Source organism: Hydra vulgaris, chromosome 07, assembly GCF_038396675.1.
Source record: "Hydra vulgaris chromosome 07, alternate assembly HydraT2T_AEP".
NCBI classification, from domain to species: domain Eukaryota; kingdom Metazoa; phylum Cnidaria; class Hydrozoa; order Anthoathecata; family Hydridae; genus Hydra; species Hydra vulgaris.
The window spans coordinates 3,385,001-3,402,998 of record NC_088926.1 but is presented as its reverse complement, the minus strand read 5'-3'; the positions used below and the strand labels follow the sequence as shown (position 1 = coordinate 3,402,998).

General features: G+C 26.9%; 2 long non-coding RNA genes across 2 annotated transcripts; one reads left to right on the top strand and one right to left on the bottom strand.

Moving 5' to 3' along the window:
• Positions 1 to 4,336: 4,336 nt before the first annotated feature.
• Positions 4,337 to 9,462, top strand: LOC136082820 (uncharacterized). The gene is made up of 3 exons (XR_010639742.1): positions 4,337 to 4,348; positions 8,877 to 8,944; positions 9,280 to 9,462. It is a non-coding gene; the product is annotated as an uncharacterized LOC136082820 (long non-coding RNA).
• A 1,283-nt stretch (positions 9,463 to 10,745) lies between these two features.
• On the bottom strand, positions 10,746 to 11,677 carry LOC136082819 (uncharacterized). The gene is made up of 2 exons (XR_010639741.1): positions 11,274 to 11,677; positions 10,746 to 10,928 (listed from the first exon to the last, which is right to left on the bottom strand). It is a non-coding gene; the product is annotated as an uncharacterized LOC136082819 (long non-coding RNA).
• Between the last annotated feature and the right edge of the window lie 6,321 nt (positions 11,678 to 17,998).

The window sequence follows — 17,998 nt, the reverse complement described above, 5'->3', positions numbered from 1 at the left end:
AATTAACTTCGAAAAAAAAAAGTGTATGTTGAAAACTGAAATTAATTTCAAAAGAAAAATTAGAATTTCGAAATAAGAAATTATATTCGGAAAAAAAAAAGTGGATTTCGAAAAGTGAAATTACTTTGGAAAGAAAAAAAAGAATTTCGAAATGTGAAATTAACTTCGAAAAAAACAAAACAACATTTGATAACCTAAATTAATTTCGAAAATAAAATTAGCTTTTGAAAAGTTTATTAAATTTCAGGAAGAAAAAAAAAAGAATTTTGTAAAGTTAAATTTATTCCAAAAAGTAATTTTAATACATTATATTTTATTTGCATAATAATATTAAAATAACCGGGCGCCTAAATAATTTACCACGGGTGTTTCAGCAGGTAGACCTTTTATTTTATATATATTTAAATATATATATATATATATATATATATATATATAAATATATGTATATAAATATATATATATAAATATATGTATATAAATATATATATATAAATATATATATATATAAATATGTATATATATATATATATATATATATATATATATATATATATATATATATATATATATATATACATATATATATATATATATATATATATATATATATATATATATATATATATATATATATATATATATATATATATATATATATATATATATATATATATATATATATATATATATATATATATATATATATATATATATATATATATATATATATATATATACAGAGCCGGTGTAGTATGAGATTTTTACTCCCATTTTTTTTTTACTCCCCAGTAAAAATCTGATATGAAATTTTTACCGCGGAGTAAAAAACGTGTATGAGATTTTTACTCTCTTTATGAGATTTTTACTCTCAAATTAATTTTAGCGAAATTACAAATGTTTTAAACAATTTTGTCATTTTTATCCTGTTATAGCTAGATCCTAGTTATCAGATAAACACCAAAATTTATAACTAGATAAACACTAAAAAACTTTGTAGTTTTTGTTCTCATTATATTTATGGTTTATAGCTTTTTTTTAGAGAAAAGTTATTTGGAGCAGAGATGAACAACAAAACATAATAAAGCTTGTTCATGAAGAAAACGATGTCTCTGTTGAGTCCAAAGCTTTATCTGGTCATACAGGTATTAATAACACTACACATCACATTTAAAGTAGATTTTTTTGGTATGCAATGATTAAAGATATTATAACCTATGTTTCCGAATGTGAACAATGTCAAAAGTCGAAAAACAGGAAACTTCAGTCAAAACCATTGCTACAAAATGTTTTAATTCCAAAAGGTAATATGAAGCAAGTAGGAATTGATTTAACACAACTATTAGAAGTTAATGGCTATAAATATCTGGTCGTATTAGTCGACTACTTCAGTAAATGGGTTGAAGCAGAAGCACTTACTGATAAAACTGCTAGAACTGTGGCTTTTTTGTATAAACATATATGTCGACATGGTTGTTTTGAAATTCAAATAAATGACCAGGGTCGTGAGTTTGTAAATGAAATTTCTAAAGAACTTTACTCAAAAACAGGAACAATTCAAAGAATTACGAGTGCGTATCATCCTCAAGCAAATGGATTAGTAGAGCGACAGAATCAAACAATTAAACATACATTAGTAAAGGTGCTAGATGAGGCTGCTCTGGAATGGCCATACGTTATTGATAGTGTTTTGTTTTCATTGAGAGTTAAAAAATATAAGTCTACTGGGTTTTCACCATTTTCATTGCTTTACCAAAGGGAAGCAGTTCTTCCTATTGATTTAGATTGCAATTTAATTGATTTTAATGATGATAACGCTCTTAGCAATGATGATTCCTCCAACAAAAAATAATTTCATAAACCTTTCATGCAATGAATAAAATGAAGAATGAACTTTTTGATGAAGCCTATCAAAATATAGAAAAATCTCAAAAAAGGCAAAAACTTGATTATGACAGGAGAATTGCTCCAAATTTTGAAATTAGCATAAATAAAAAAGTGTTGCTAAGAAATAGTAGACGTGATGATAGAAAAGGCGGGAAACTTGTGAAGCCTTGGACTGGACCATACATTGTAACATCCATTTCAAGCACAAATAACTGTACCTTGAAAAATCTAAAGGGTCAAGTTTTAAAAACAAAGTACAACTTGACAAAGTTATGTTTATATAATGAAAAAATAACTGATGGTAAACAAGAAATCACATTCAATCAAATGAATAAGCAAATTTCTATTAATAAGATTGGAAAATATGCAACTATTAAAATGAGAACTTCTATTTCTAAAAAATTTGGAACTGGTATTACCAAAAATATATTTATTGCAGATATTAATCTACTTTCATGTCCAAAACAACTACACAGTACCAGAGGCGATGGTAATTGCTTTTTTAGGGCAATATCTTATATCATTACAAGCAGTGAAAGCAGTTATGAAATTATAGGAGAAAAAGTTGTAAGACATATGTGTACCCATATTAATGATAAAATGGCTTCATATATGAATCAATCGGTCGTAACATATCTAAATGAAAGTGGTATGAGTGATAATGCAACACGGGCAACTGATGCAGAAATAATTGTGTGTGCCTCATTCATGGGTATTGATATAAAAGTATATAGCAAATATAGTGAGGAATTAAAATGGCTGACTTACCCATGTAGTTTAACACTTACTCAGCTTAGTAAACATGCTATATTCCTTGATAATTCAACTGCAAATCACTTTATTGTTGTACTGTTGTAAAAAAAAAAAAATTTGCAGACAAATAGTTGTAAATCATCCTCTTCATAACTTTAAGATATATGATTTGTATAAATATTTTTGATTAATTTATATCTATATAACTGTTATTTACTATTAAAGGTTTGCTGACTGCAAAATACATTTATATATATATATATATATATATATATATATATATATATATATATATATATATATATATATAAATATATATATATATATATATATATATATATATATATATATATATATATATATATATATATATATATATATATATATATATATAGAATTAATTTAGGTTATCAATAACAATGAGCAATTGCTTTTGCTATGTGATTTAGGAGCAATTACTTTTACGTAAAGTGGAGCAATTGCTCCGAAAACACATAGAAAAAGCAATTGCTCATTTTTATTCACAACGCCTAATGTAATAATCAATACTCCGAGCATTCGCGCCCATATTTATGGTAAGGTATGGGTTTTATCGCACTATTTTCCATAACAATTTAAATATCGTTTTTTCAAGGCTGTCAAGGGGTAAAAAAATTCATTTAATGTTAAGTTTAAATTTAAAGTTTAAAACAAATTTATTTATGTTATGTAAGTTTAAAAGAAATTTATCACTATCGGGGATAGAATATGAATTTTACAGATACGTGCGTACTTAATCCGTTTTAATTAATATAATAAAACAATTTTTACTTCCATTATGATTTTAATTCCTTACATAGAAATGTAGGAAATAAATTATTTTTAAAAAGTTGTTTGCTTCTATATGTAACTTAATATTTGAGTTAACAATAAAATTATTATTAAAAGTTTAACTTTTAATAGCGCTACATAAACATAACGGTAAAAACATCTAAAGGGAGTAAAAATCTCATAAAGAGAGTAAAAATCTCATAAGCGTTTTTTACTCCGCGGTAAAAATTTCGTATCAGATTTTTACTGGAGAGTAAAAAAAAAGTGGGAGTAAAAATCTCATACTGCACCGGAACCAGCTTTTTTTGGTCTTTGAGATGGCTAACTTCCAAACATGTAGCAAACGCCGAACATTTATATGTTTATACTTATATTAAGGTGGTGGTATAATCAAAATTCTAAAATCGTTTCTTTTAACCAAACAATATTTATTTTTTCATACAATATTTAAAAACTGCATAAAACATTAAAAAAAAAAAAAATCAAAATTTTACATTTAGACCCAAGTTTTGGGTCACGAAACCTAAAAAAGTCAAAGGCGCTGCGATAAATATTGAGACAATGGTACCCAGTGAAAAAAAAAACCGCGTCCCACATGGGTTCCGCGTGGGTTCCGTGTGGGATTGATGGGATTTATGTGGGACGGATTTTCCCATGTGGTATCCGTATGGAAATTTGTCACCTTAAACCCATGTGGGTAATCCCACATGGGTTACATGTGGGAACCATATGGTATTTACACACATGGGAAATCCCACGTGGGTTTCCTGTGGGATTTGCATGGGAATTAATTTAAAAGCTGGAAACTAAAAAAAAATTTTTAAATCGACATTGCATTGCGTTACGTTTATATTGTGTGAAAATATTTTATATTAATAAAGGGAATGCAAGCAAGTATGTAAGTACCACGAATAATGTTTATCTTTCTTTATAGAAATAAGATTAAGATTTGTGCAAATAGACTTATTATTAGGATAATATAATAGTTATTTGAATATATATCTTGAGTAAATTATTTGCAAACAATTAACTGATGCAAGTTGAAATGTTGTCAAAAACCAATCTTGCATGCATGGGACACTGCAGTGTCCCACAAAGAAATTCAGGTTTGAAAGTCAAAGAATTCCCAATTGTCTTTATTAAAAAAAGAAAAAAATAGGATAGAGATGGGTTTCTGTAACTTTTTTTATGCTCCAAAACTTTTAACTTTAGATATAATAAGGTCCTTAAGACTTAAGGGACTTACGAACTACATTGAGGAACAAAAACAGTATATTTACAGAAACTTTTCAATTTTTAATATGGAGTACCACAGTGTTATTGAAAATAAAGCCTCTGGGTCCAGTTTTCAAAGTAATATGATCTAAGTAATGTTTAAATAAAATATTATGCTTTAAAATGCATATAGTTATACATATAACTCCTGATAGTTAACTATATGTATAACTAGTTATACATATAATTATTATTAATATATAAAATATACATAAACTTATTTTTTAAGGTTATGCTTGAACAAATTAGTACCCATTAATTCAAATTCAAGATTTAGTTAAATTCAAGTTAATGTTCTTATTTATTAATTGTTTTTGTTAATTTTATATTTATTTGTTCAAATTTAACAGTTAGTACTATATTTTACTACAGTAAGAATGTTTATCATTGTTGAACGTGATTTTATTAGTAACTTAATTTTATTTTCAACATATTTTGACAACACCCTTTATATTTTAAATGATGACAGCTTTACTTTTCTATTGATGTTAAATTTATTACGTTTCAATAACTCAGATTGAATCTTTACTGAATTATTGTAAGCTTTGTAGGGGTTTGTTGTATATCAAATGGTGTTGTAAATAAAGTAAAAATAATATATATATATATATTATATATATATATATATATATATATATATATATATATATATATATATATATATATATAACATTAAAACAATAAAATTGATACAAATTTTCACTTTAAAACGAATACCATTAACATTGTGATGATAATAGCATTAGGAAACTAGTATTTATGTATTATTATTACTATAAAATACTATAAAAATATATGTAATACTATAAACAAATAAGTTTTTAATTCATTTTATAAAATGGAGACTGACAACTGATAATTAATGGAAATAAATACAAATTATAAAAATCATGTATTATTACTAAATACTATATTAATGTTAGTCTACAAAGTTAAAAACTAGTTTAGAGCATTGTTATTAGTTCTTTTACGATTCGCACTTCCACTTTGTCTCTCAAATTTATAAAATAGGTGGTCAAAGCTTGCTCAATAGGTAGGTTCTCAGCATAACAATGCTTTTTTCTTACACTTTCTAAAGAGAAATATGGCAAATTGATTACTTATTTTACTTAAATTGTAGGGTCATCTATGCATAATGATGTCAGATGATGACCCGGTTTATTGAACAACTTCACCCTTTATCAAACTCAGTCAATTTTTTGCCATCTCCCATTGAAAATGATGTCAGTTTTTGTTATCGTATTATGATGGTATATCTGAATTGTTAATATAATATAAAAAATGCATATACCATCAATTTTTTTCTGGTTCAGTTATACATTTATTCTCAACAGTACTATAAGTAAAAAAAAAAAAACATAAATTGTTCTTACAGATAAGCAAGCTAATTTCTGAATTTAAATTGTTTTTCCTATGATCCTCTACAGTTTTAAGCAACAAAAGCAAGAAGTTTTTAGACCACATTGTTGGTTTAAATACCTCTAAAACCTGCTCATAGCTAGCATAAATTGTTTTACTTTTTTTTAAAATAAAATATTTTACTTTTTTTTTTAATTCAATTTTTTAATTGACATTATTTTGGTCTCAACATCCCCTCCCTATTGTCAATTATTGTTAAACTCACACTGCCCCTCTATCTACTGGCATCATTTATGGATGATCCCATAGCCTAAATACTATATATATATATATATATATATATATATATATATATATATATATATATATATATATATATATATATATATATATATATATATATATATATATATATATATTATTTTTACTTTATTTACAACACCATTTGAGATACAACAAACCTTTACAAAGCTTACAATAATTCAGTTAAAATTCAATCTGAGTTATTGAAACGTAATAAATTTAACATCAATAGAAAAGTAAAGCTGTCATCATTTAAAATGTAAAGGGTGTTGTCAAAATATGTTGAAAATAAAATTGAGTTACTAATAAAATCACGTTCAACAATGATAAATATTCTTACTGTAGTAAGAATTAGTACTAGTTAACAAATTTGAACAAATAAATATAAAATAGTGAAAAAACAATGAACAAATAACTTGAACTTGAACTAAATCTTGAATTTGAATTAATTGGTTCTAATTTGTTCAAGCATAACCTTAAAAAATAAGTTTATATAATAAATTTTATGTATAACTAGTTATACATATAGTTAACTATCAGGAGTTATATGTATAACTGCATGCATTTTATAGCATTTTATTTAATTTATTATTACTTATTATTTATATATTACTTTAGATCATATTACTTTGAATACTGGACCCAGAGACTTTATTCCCAATAACACTGTGGTACTCCAGATTAAAAATTGAAAAGTTTCTGTAAATATCCTGTTTTTGTTCGTCAATGTTCGTTAGTCCCTTAAGTTTTATGAACCTTATTATATATAAAGTTAAAAGTTTTGGAGCCTAAAAAAAGTTACAGAAACCTCCCTATCTCCCCCCTATTTTTTTTTTTTTTTAATAAAGAAAATTTGACTTTCAAACCTGCATTTCTTTGTGGGACACTGCAGTGTCCCATGCATGCATGCTTGGTTTTTGACAACATTAGAACTTGCATCAGTCAATTGTTTGCAGATAATATACTCAAGAACTATATTCAAATATCATATGAACATGTTAGAGAATGTTCATATATTTGAACATCACAAATTTAATAATATTGTTGTGATATGTTATATAAATAATTCCATAATAGATTATGATATGAAAATAAGATAGGATATGAAGGCAATGATCAAAGAATAAATTTACTTATAGAAATTTAGATGTTTGTTTATTAGTTTCAGAATATTATATTATGTGTGACCGCGGCCTTCTATAATAACAGGCCTTGACATCGCGCAAAAAGTTGTTAAACTGAAGGCTAATTCCTAATACTGTGTTTACATTTTCATCTTTTAACATTAGACGAAAGTTTGTGTTCGCGCTTTTTTAATAAATCTTTAAAATGTGATTGGTTTATAAATTAGATAGCCCAACATCAAGACGATAACGTTGTAAGGTTCAAGGCGTTAACTTTGTAAGGTAATAATATTGTCAAACTAACGATAAGTTTTTTTAATAATTAAAATGCCTTAAAAATGCCTTTAAAATGCAGTGTATCTCTTTGCAAGTCGAACTATCTCAACTACAACAAAAATATCAATTTATACAACTACAATATCAATTACAACTACAACAAAAATATCAATACTCAACTACGACAAAAATATCAATTTATAAATTCCCGAAGAATCTAGAGGAGAGAAAAAGATGTAGTGAAGCTATCCCAAGAACTGGTTTTATTGTTACAGACTATACAGCAGTATGTCAACTGCATTGGCCAAATGAAGCACCTTTTGAAAGCAAATATGGGAAGCAACGACCTTTAAACCCACCATCTGTTTTTAAAATATTCCGCCTAGTTGTTTAGCCACACCAGCAAGTAAAGTTAGAAAAAATGTAACTTCAAGCGGTTTTCGAAGCATTTTACCAGATGAGTTAAATGATTTTCTAAAAGAGGATGAAATTATATTTGATGATATTCAATCTTTGTTAAGTGATAATAACAATGTTATTGTTTTCCAGCTTAATAAAAAAAGTGTGCACATACAATCAAAAATGTACTAACTTGGTCTTTTATTATTTATTTTAGTAATTTTCAATGATTATTCATTTGTAGCTAACCATAATGGCACAATTTGTAATATTTCATATTTAGCTGTAAACAAATTAAAAATACAGTTATCTTTCTAATATATAGATATATACTTTGTTATGGTTCTGCTTGTTATTGATACTATTTAATATTACATAAATATTCTTAATGAAATTTGAAATACGAAAAGCATGATTATCTTTTAACAATTTTTTGGTTTTCTTTTTATATTTTCGTTTTTACTAGAGATTATTATTAGAAAACATAGACTGCCATTACACCCTACCTAATATAAAAATATATCAATATAAGTAAAAGTGAAAGTTTAATCGGCCTTCAGTTTTTACGGCATTTTGCGCGATGGCAAGGCCTGTTATTATAGAAGTCTACATCATTGAAAAAGTAGGTTTTTACATATTTGTTTTTGTTTTTTTGTTTAACTACTTATCCTTATTGATCACTTTTTTCAGGATTCTCCTCATGGGTTCAAGCTCATTACGCATAATATGTGTTCAATTACGCATAAACGTTAGTCATTGTAAGTAATAAATTAGGAAATAATTATTTGTGAAATATTGTAGTCATTAATGACTTCAAACTGGCTAATAATTAAAATTGCTCTCTTTCTCTCTCTCTCTCTCTCTCTCTCTCTCTCTCTCTCTCTCTCTCTCTCTCTGTCTCTCTCTCTCTGTCTCTGTCTCTCTCTCTCTGTCTCTCTCTCTCTCTGTCTCTCTCCCTCTCTCTCTCTCTCTCTCTCTCTCTCTCTCTCTCTCTCTCTCTCTCTCTCTCTCTATATATATATATATATATATATATATATATATATATATATTTATATTTATATATATTTGTATTTCTATTTTTTTTTTTTAGAAAATGTTTGAAGAAAGTTAGAAGATACTAAAAACCTTGGTATTATACAAGCCGAAGCGATTTAATTAATTCAATTGACAAAAAACGGCGTGTAAATCGCAAAAGGAAAAATAATATTTTTAATATTCGTTTAGGATGTATTGATTAATAGCATTTATTTTTAAATAAATTCATTTTGCAACACGTTTTTTAATTTTATAAAATTTCGTCATAATAGTTTAAGGTAAATCCCACATAGGTTATAGGTGGAAAACATCACATGTAAAAGATCAAAAATGCTACACGTTTTGAATACCAAATGGGATAAAGTAGCAAATACCAGATTAAGTTAAGCCTCTCTGAATGCTTCGATGATTAATTTTAAATTACTATTTAAGTAATTTTTAAATTAAAAGAATTTTAAAAATTATCATAGAAGCATTCGGACTTTCATTTGTCTAGTATTGACTACTTTTATACCATTTGGATTAAAATATGTGGCATTTAAGATCTATAACATGTCGTATTTTCCACCTATATCCCATGTAGGATTTACCACATAAAACCCATGTGGGATTTACCATATGAAACCCACATGGGACAAAATAATAATCCCCATATGGGTTACATATGGTAAAAACCCACACGTATCCCATATGGGATTTACCATATGGAATCCATGTGGGATTTACCATATGAAACCCACATGGGACAAAATAATAATCCCCACATGGGTTACATGTGGAAAAAATCCACGCGTATCCCATGTGCGCTTTTTCACTGGGTAGGTGCTATAAAACTCAAACTTTCAGTGTTTACTTGTAATATATTAAAAAACTCATTAAAGCAAAATTATTAAGTTAGCTTAAAGCACCAAGGAGATACAGTATATACAGCTAACGGGTACCCAGTGAAAAAGCGCACATGGGATACGCGTGGATTTTTTCCACATGTAACCCATGTGGGGATTATTATTTTGTCCCATGTGGGTTTCATATGGTAAATCCCACATGGATTCCATATGGTAAATCCCATATGGGATACGCGTGGGTTTTTACCATATGTAACCCATATGGGGATTATTATTTTGTCCCATGTGGGTTTCATATGGTAAATCCCACATGGGTTTTATGTGGTAAATCCTACATGGGATATAGGTGGAAAATACGACATGTTATAGATCTTAAATGCCACATATTTTAATCCAAATGGTATAAAAGTAGTCAATACTAGACAAATGAAAGTCCGAATGCTTCTATGATAATTTTTAAAATTCTTTTAATTTAAAAATTACTTAAATAGTAATTTAAAATTAATCATCGAAGCATTCAGAGAGGCTTAACTTAATCTGGTATTTGCTACTTTATCCCATTTGGTATTCAAAACGTGTAGCATTTTTGATCTTTTACATGTGATGTTTTCCACCTATAACCTATGTGGGATTTACCTTAAACTATTATGACGAAATTTTATAAAATTAAAAAACGTGTTGCAAAATGAATTTATTTAAAAATAAATGCTATTAATCAATACATCCTAAACGAATATTAAAAATATTATTTTTCCTTTTGCGATTTACACGCCGTTTTTTGTCAATTGAATTAATTAAATCGCTTCGGCTTGTATAATACCAAGGTTTTTAGTATCTTCTAACTTTCTTCAAACATTTTCTAAAAAAAAAAAATATAAATACAAATATATATAAATATATATATATATATATATATATATATATATATATATATATATATATAGAGAGAGAGAGAGAGAGAGAGAGAGAGAGAGAGAGAGAGAGAGAGAGAGAGAGAGACAGAGAGAGAGATAGACAGAGAGAGAGAGACAGAGACAGAGAGAGAGACAGAGAGAGAGAGAGAGAGAGAGAGAGAGAGAGAGAGAGAGAGAGAGAGAGAGAGAGAGAGAGAGAGAGAAAGAGAGCAATTTTAATTATTAGCCAGTTTGAAGTCATTAATGACTACAATATTTCACAAATAATTATTTCCTAATTTATTACTTACAATGACTAACGTTTATGCGTAATTGAACACATATTATGCGTAATGAGCTTGAACCCATGAGGAGAATCCTGAAAAAAGTGATCAATAAGGATAAGTAGTTAAACAAAAAAACAAAAACAAATATGTAAAAACCTACTTTTTCAATGATGTAGACTTCTATAATAACAGGCCTTGCCATCGCGCAAAATGCCGTAAAAACTGAAGGCCGATTAAACTTTCACTTTTACTTATATTGATATATTTTTATATTAGGTAGGGTGTAATGGCAGTCTATGTTTTCTAATAATAATCTCTAGTAAAAACGAAAATATAAAAAGAAAACCAAAAAATTGTTAAAAGATAATCATGCTTTTCGTATTTCAAATTTCATTAAGAATATTTATGTAATATTAAATAGTATCAATAACAAGCAGAACCATAACAAAGTATATATCTATATATTAGAAAGATAACTGTATTTTTAATTTGTTTACAGCTAAATATGAAATATTACAAATTGTGCCATTATGGTTAGCTACAAATGAATAATCATTGAAAATTACTAAAATAAATAATAAAAGACCAAGTTAGTACATTTTTGATTGTATGTGCACACTTTTTTTATTAAGCTGGAAAACAATAACATTGTTATTATCACTTAACAAAGATTGAATATCATCAAATATAATTTCATCCTCTTTTAGAAAATCATTTAACTCATCTGGTAAAATGCTTCGAAAACCGCTTGAAGTTACATTTTTTCTAACTTTACTTGCTGGTGTGGCTAAACAACTAGGCGGAATATTTTAAAAACAGATGGTGGGTTTAAAGGTCGTTGCTTCCCATATTTGCTTTCAAAAGGTGCTTCATTTGGCCAATGCAGTTGACATACTGCTGTATAGTCTGTAACAATAAAACCAGTTCTTGGGATAGCTTCACTACATCTTTTTCTCTCCTCTAGATTCTTCGGGAATTTATAAATTGATATTTTTGTCGTAGTTGAGTATTGATATTTTTGTTGTAGTTGTAATTGATATTGTAGTTGTATAAATTGATATTTTTGTTGTAGTTGAGATAGTTCGACTTGCAAAGAGATACACTGCATTTTAAAGGCATTTTTAAGGCATTTTAATTATTAAAAAAACTTATCGTTAGTTTGACAATATTATTACCTTACAAAGTTAACGCCTTGAACCTTACAACGTTATCGTCTTGATGTTGGGCTATCTAATTTATAAACCAATCACATTTTAAAGATTTATTAAAAAAGCGCGAACACAAACTTTCGTCTAATGTTAAAAGATGAAAATGTAAACACAGTATTAGGAATTAGCCTTCAGTTTAACAACTTTTTGCGCGATGTCAAGGCCTGTTATTATAGAAGGCCGCGGTCACACATAATATAATATTCTGAAACTAATAAACAAACATCTAAATTTCTATAAGTAAATTTATTCTTTGATCATTGCCTTCATATCCTATCTTATTTTCATATCATAATCTATTATGGAATTATTTATATAACATATCACAACAATATTATTAAATTTGTGATGTTCAAATATATGAACATTCTCTAACATGTTCATATGATATTTGAATATAGTTCTTGAGTATATTATCTGCAAACAATTGACTGATGCAAGTTCTAATGTTGTCAAAAACCAAGCATGCATGCATGGGACACTGCAGTGTCCCACAAAGAAATGCAGGTTTGAAAGTCAAATTTTCTTTATTAAAAAAAAAAAAAAATAGGGGGGAGATAGGGAGGTTTCTGTAACTTTTTTTAGGCTCCAAAACTTTTAACTTTATATATAATAAGGTTCATAAAACTTAAGGGACTAACGAACATTGACGAACAAAAACAGGATATTTACAGAAACTTTTCAATTTTTAATCTGGAGTACCACAGTGTTATTGGGAATAAAGTCTCTGGGTCCAGTATTCAAAGTAATATGATCTAAAGTAATATATAAATAATAAGTAATAATAAATTAAATAAAATGCTATAAAATGCATGCAGTTATACATATAACTCCTGATAGTTAACTGTATGTATAACTAGTTATACATAAAATTTATTATATAAACTTATTTTTTAAGGTTATGCTTGAACAAATTAGAACCAATTAATTCAAATTCAAGATTTAGTTCAAGTTCAAGTTATTTGTTCATTGTTTTTTCACTATTTTATATTTATTTGTTCAAATTTGTTAACTAGTACTAATTCTTACTACAGTAAGAATATTTATCATTGTTGAACGTGATTTTATTAGTAACTCAATTTTATTTTCAACATATTTTGACAACACCCTTTACATTTTAAATGATGACAGCTTTACTTTTCTATTGATGTTAAATTTATTACGTTTCAATAACTCAGATTGAATTTTAACTGAATTATTGTAAGCTTTGTAAAGGTTTGTTGTATCTCAAATGGTGTTGTAAATAAAGTAAAAATAATATATATATATATATATATATATATATATATATATATATATATATATATATATATATATATATATATATATATATATATATATATATATATATATATATATAGTATTTAGGCTATGGGATCATCCATAAATGATGCCAGTAGATAGAGGGGCAGTGTGAGTTTAACAATAATTGACAATAGGGAGGGGATGTTGAGACCAAAATAATGTCAATTAAAAAATTGAATTAAAAAAAAAAGTAAAATATTTTATTTTAAAAAAAAGTAAAACAATTTATGCTAGCTATGAGCAGGTTTTAGAGGTATTTAAACCAACAATGTGGTCTAAAAACTTCTTGCTTTTGTTGCTTAAAACTGTAGAGGATCATAGGAAAAACAATTTAAATTCAGAAATTAGCTTGCTTATCTGTAAGAACAATTTATGTTTTTTTTTTTTTACTTATAGTACTGTTGAGAATAAATGTATAACTGAACCAGAAAAAAATTGATGGTATATGCATTTTTTATATTATATTAACAATTCAGATATACCATCATAATACGATAACAAAAACTGACATCATTTTCAATGGGAGATGGCAAAAAATTGACTGAGTTTGATAAAGGGTGAAGTTGTTCAATAAACCGGGTCATCATCTGACATCATTATGCATAGATGACCCTACAATTTAAGTAAAATAAGTAATCAATTTGCCATATTTCTCTTTAGAAAGTGTAAGAAAAAAGCATTGTTATGCTGAGAACCTACCTATTGAGCAAGCTTTGACCACCTATTTTATAAATTTGAGAGACAAAGTGGAAGTGCGAATCGTAAAAGAACTAATAACAATGCTCTAAACTAGTTTTTAACTTTGTAGACTAACATTAATATAGTATTTAGTAATAATACATGATTTTTATAATTTGTATTTATTTCCATTAATTATCAGTTGTCAGTCTCCATTTTATAAAATGAATTAAAAACTTATTTGTTTATAGTATTACATATATTTTTATAGTATTTTATAGTAATAATAATACATAAATACTAGTTTCCTAATGCTATTATCATCACAATGTTAATGGTATTCGTTTTAAAGTGAAAATTTGTATCAATTTTATTGTTTTAATGTTATATATATATATATATATATATATATATATATATATATATATATATATATATATATATATATATTATTTTTACTTTATTTACAACACCATTTGATATACAACAAACCCCTACAAAGCTTACAATAATTCAGTAAAGATTCAATCTGAGTTATTGAAACGTAATAAATTTAACATCAATAGAAAAGTAAAGCTGTCATCATTTAAAATATAAAGGGTGTTGTCAAAATATGTTGAAAATAAAATTAAGTTACTAATAAAATCACGTTCAACAATGATAAACATTCTTACTGTAGTAAAATATAGTACTAACTGTTAAATTTGAACAAATAAATATAAAATTAACAAAAACAATTAATAAATAAGAACATTAACTTGAATTTAACTAAATCTTGAATTTGAATTAATGGGTACTAATTTGTTCAAGCATAACCTTAAAAAATAAGTTTATGTATATTTTATATATTAATAATAATTATATGTATAACTAGTTATACATATAGTTAACTATCAGGAGTTATATGTATAACTATATGCATTTTAAAGCATAATATTTTATTTAAACATTACTTAGATCATATTACTTTGAAAACTGGACCCAGAGGCTTTATTTTCAATAACACTGTGGTACTCCATATTAAAAATTGAAAAGTTTCTGTAAATATACTGTTTTTGTTCCTCAATGTAGTTCGTAAGTCCCTTAAGTCTTAAGGACCTTATTATATCTAAAGTTAAAAGTTTTGGAGCATAAAAAAAGTTACAGAAACCCATCTCTATCCTATTTTTTTCTTTTTTTAATAAAGACAATTGGGAATTCTTTGACTTTCAAACCTGAATTTCTTTGTGGGACACTGCAGTGTCCCATGCATGCAAGATTGGTTTTTGACAACATTTCAACTTGCATCAGTTAATTGTTTGCAAATAATTTACTCAAGATATATATTCAAATAACTATTATATTATCCTAATAATAAGTCTATTTGCACAAATCTTAATCTTATTTCTATAAAGAAAGATAAACATTATTCGTGGTACTTACATACTTGCTTGCATTCCCTTTATTAATATAAAATATTTTCACACAATATAAACGTAACGCAATGCAATGTCGATTTAAAAATTTTTTTTTAGTTTCCAGCTTTTAAATTAATTCCCATGCAAATCCCACAGGAAACCCACGTGGGATTTCCCATGTGTGTAAATACCATATGGTTCCCACATGTAACCCATGTGGGATTACCCACATGGGTTTAAGGTGACAAATTTCCATACGGATACCACATGGGAAAATCCGTCCCACATAAATCCCATCAATCCCACACGGAACCCACGCGGAACCCATGTGGGACGCGGTTTTTTTTTTCACTGGGTAAAATTTTACCCCAAACAGCCCCCTTTACGAGCCCATAACTCTGCCAAAAAATAATATTAAAAAAATATACTGCTTCAATGAGTTTATTATATATATTATTACAACTGTACAAAATTTCAAAGCACCATAACAAGTAGTTCTCAAGTTATTTATCGCACTGTGCTCAAAAATGTCGTTCTGAGAAAACAGTAATTTAAAAAAATTAACATAGAAAAAAACAAGTTAAAATATAAAATAAACTCTGATTTTATTTCTAAAGATTTCTAATCACTCTTCAATGTATTAGCTAACAACAATGTTAATAAACTAAGTTTATAATAAGTTTTAAATAATTTTTTAAGTACCATAAAGAGGTTAGAATCCTTGTTAAGAAAAATATATAAATTTTGAAGTAAAAAGTTTTTTTTTTAAAAGTAAAAATTATGATAACCAAATTTAAATTTTTAAAACGAATAGTTATATTAATTGAAAAATAGTAAAATCACTAAAAACATCCGTCGTAAGCTATACCTTCAATTTCTTCATCTTGATCACTATAACCTTTTCGTTTTGCCCTTATTTGTTTCCGACGTTGCTTTACCTCATCAGTCAATTTTTTTGCATTATTTTTAACTTTTTGACTATCTCTTTGAATGCAAAATGTAATGCAGTTTTTGCCAGGATCTATACCAAGCTCTAAATAAACATTCAACATACCAGCTAATCCTTCATTGAAATTAATAACAGCTGATGCTGCACATATCTCTAAAGCAGTTTGCCCCACATAAACATCTTTTGGACACCGTTTCTAAATTATTGCATTCAAGGATTCATTATTGTTTTGAGATTTTCCATGAAGGCACTTTTTTAACAAGCTTTTATCTGATAATTCTAATAATACTGGTTTAATTGTCTCTGATAACAACAGGCAGTCCAGGTTTTTCTTTATAAACATTTGTTTTATTAATTTTATCTTCTTGGTATTTGCACCATGTATTATTAGTTTGAGGACACATAGCATGTCTTACATCAGAAGATGATGCCTCAGAGCAATGAAACAGCTCCTATAGCTTTTTTTAGTTCATAAACAGATTTTCCACAACATTGACGAATCGCAATTCCAAAATAATTTTGTAATTTGTTAATTTTTTTGTCCGTAAGATGACCAACACCCCCTATTTTTTTACCATCACTTAATAAGCTTTTATTAGTTGCTTTTAATTTTCTTAACCTTGCTCCAACTCTTTTTTGAATATGACCAACACTTTCAAGCTTGGTTATTTCTTTTCCACCATATGGATTCTGTTTTTGAATGACTGAAAATGCTTTAGAGTCACCATCTCCAAGATAATTTATGTTCCTTAATTTTCATTCTAAAACAGAGGCATTAAAACATTCAACAAGTCCTGCTGCTTCCATAGATCCAGCAGATCCGATATGATTAAGGTGACAGTCATTTTTATGTTTTTGCATAAACTCTTCATATTAATCAGAGATAAACTTATCCTCCCAGAGTTCACAAGCTTTACATTTTTTTGTGCGATCACGATAGTCAAGGCATTTTCCTGTATCAACTGCAATAACAGCTATTATACCATTTAAGGAGTTATGTCCTCGTTTCTGCCATGTATCGTCACAAGAAACAGTAATATCTGAAACTCCAGTATCATCTCTCATTTTAAACTCAAGAGCAGCATTAATCATTGATTGCGTTGCAATATATTTATATGACAGCAATATTTTATTTTGAACATCATTAAATGTGGCTTTTTGAATTGGAGGTGGTAATTTTAAAATACCACATATTTTTTCTAATGCACTATG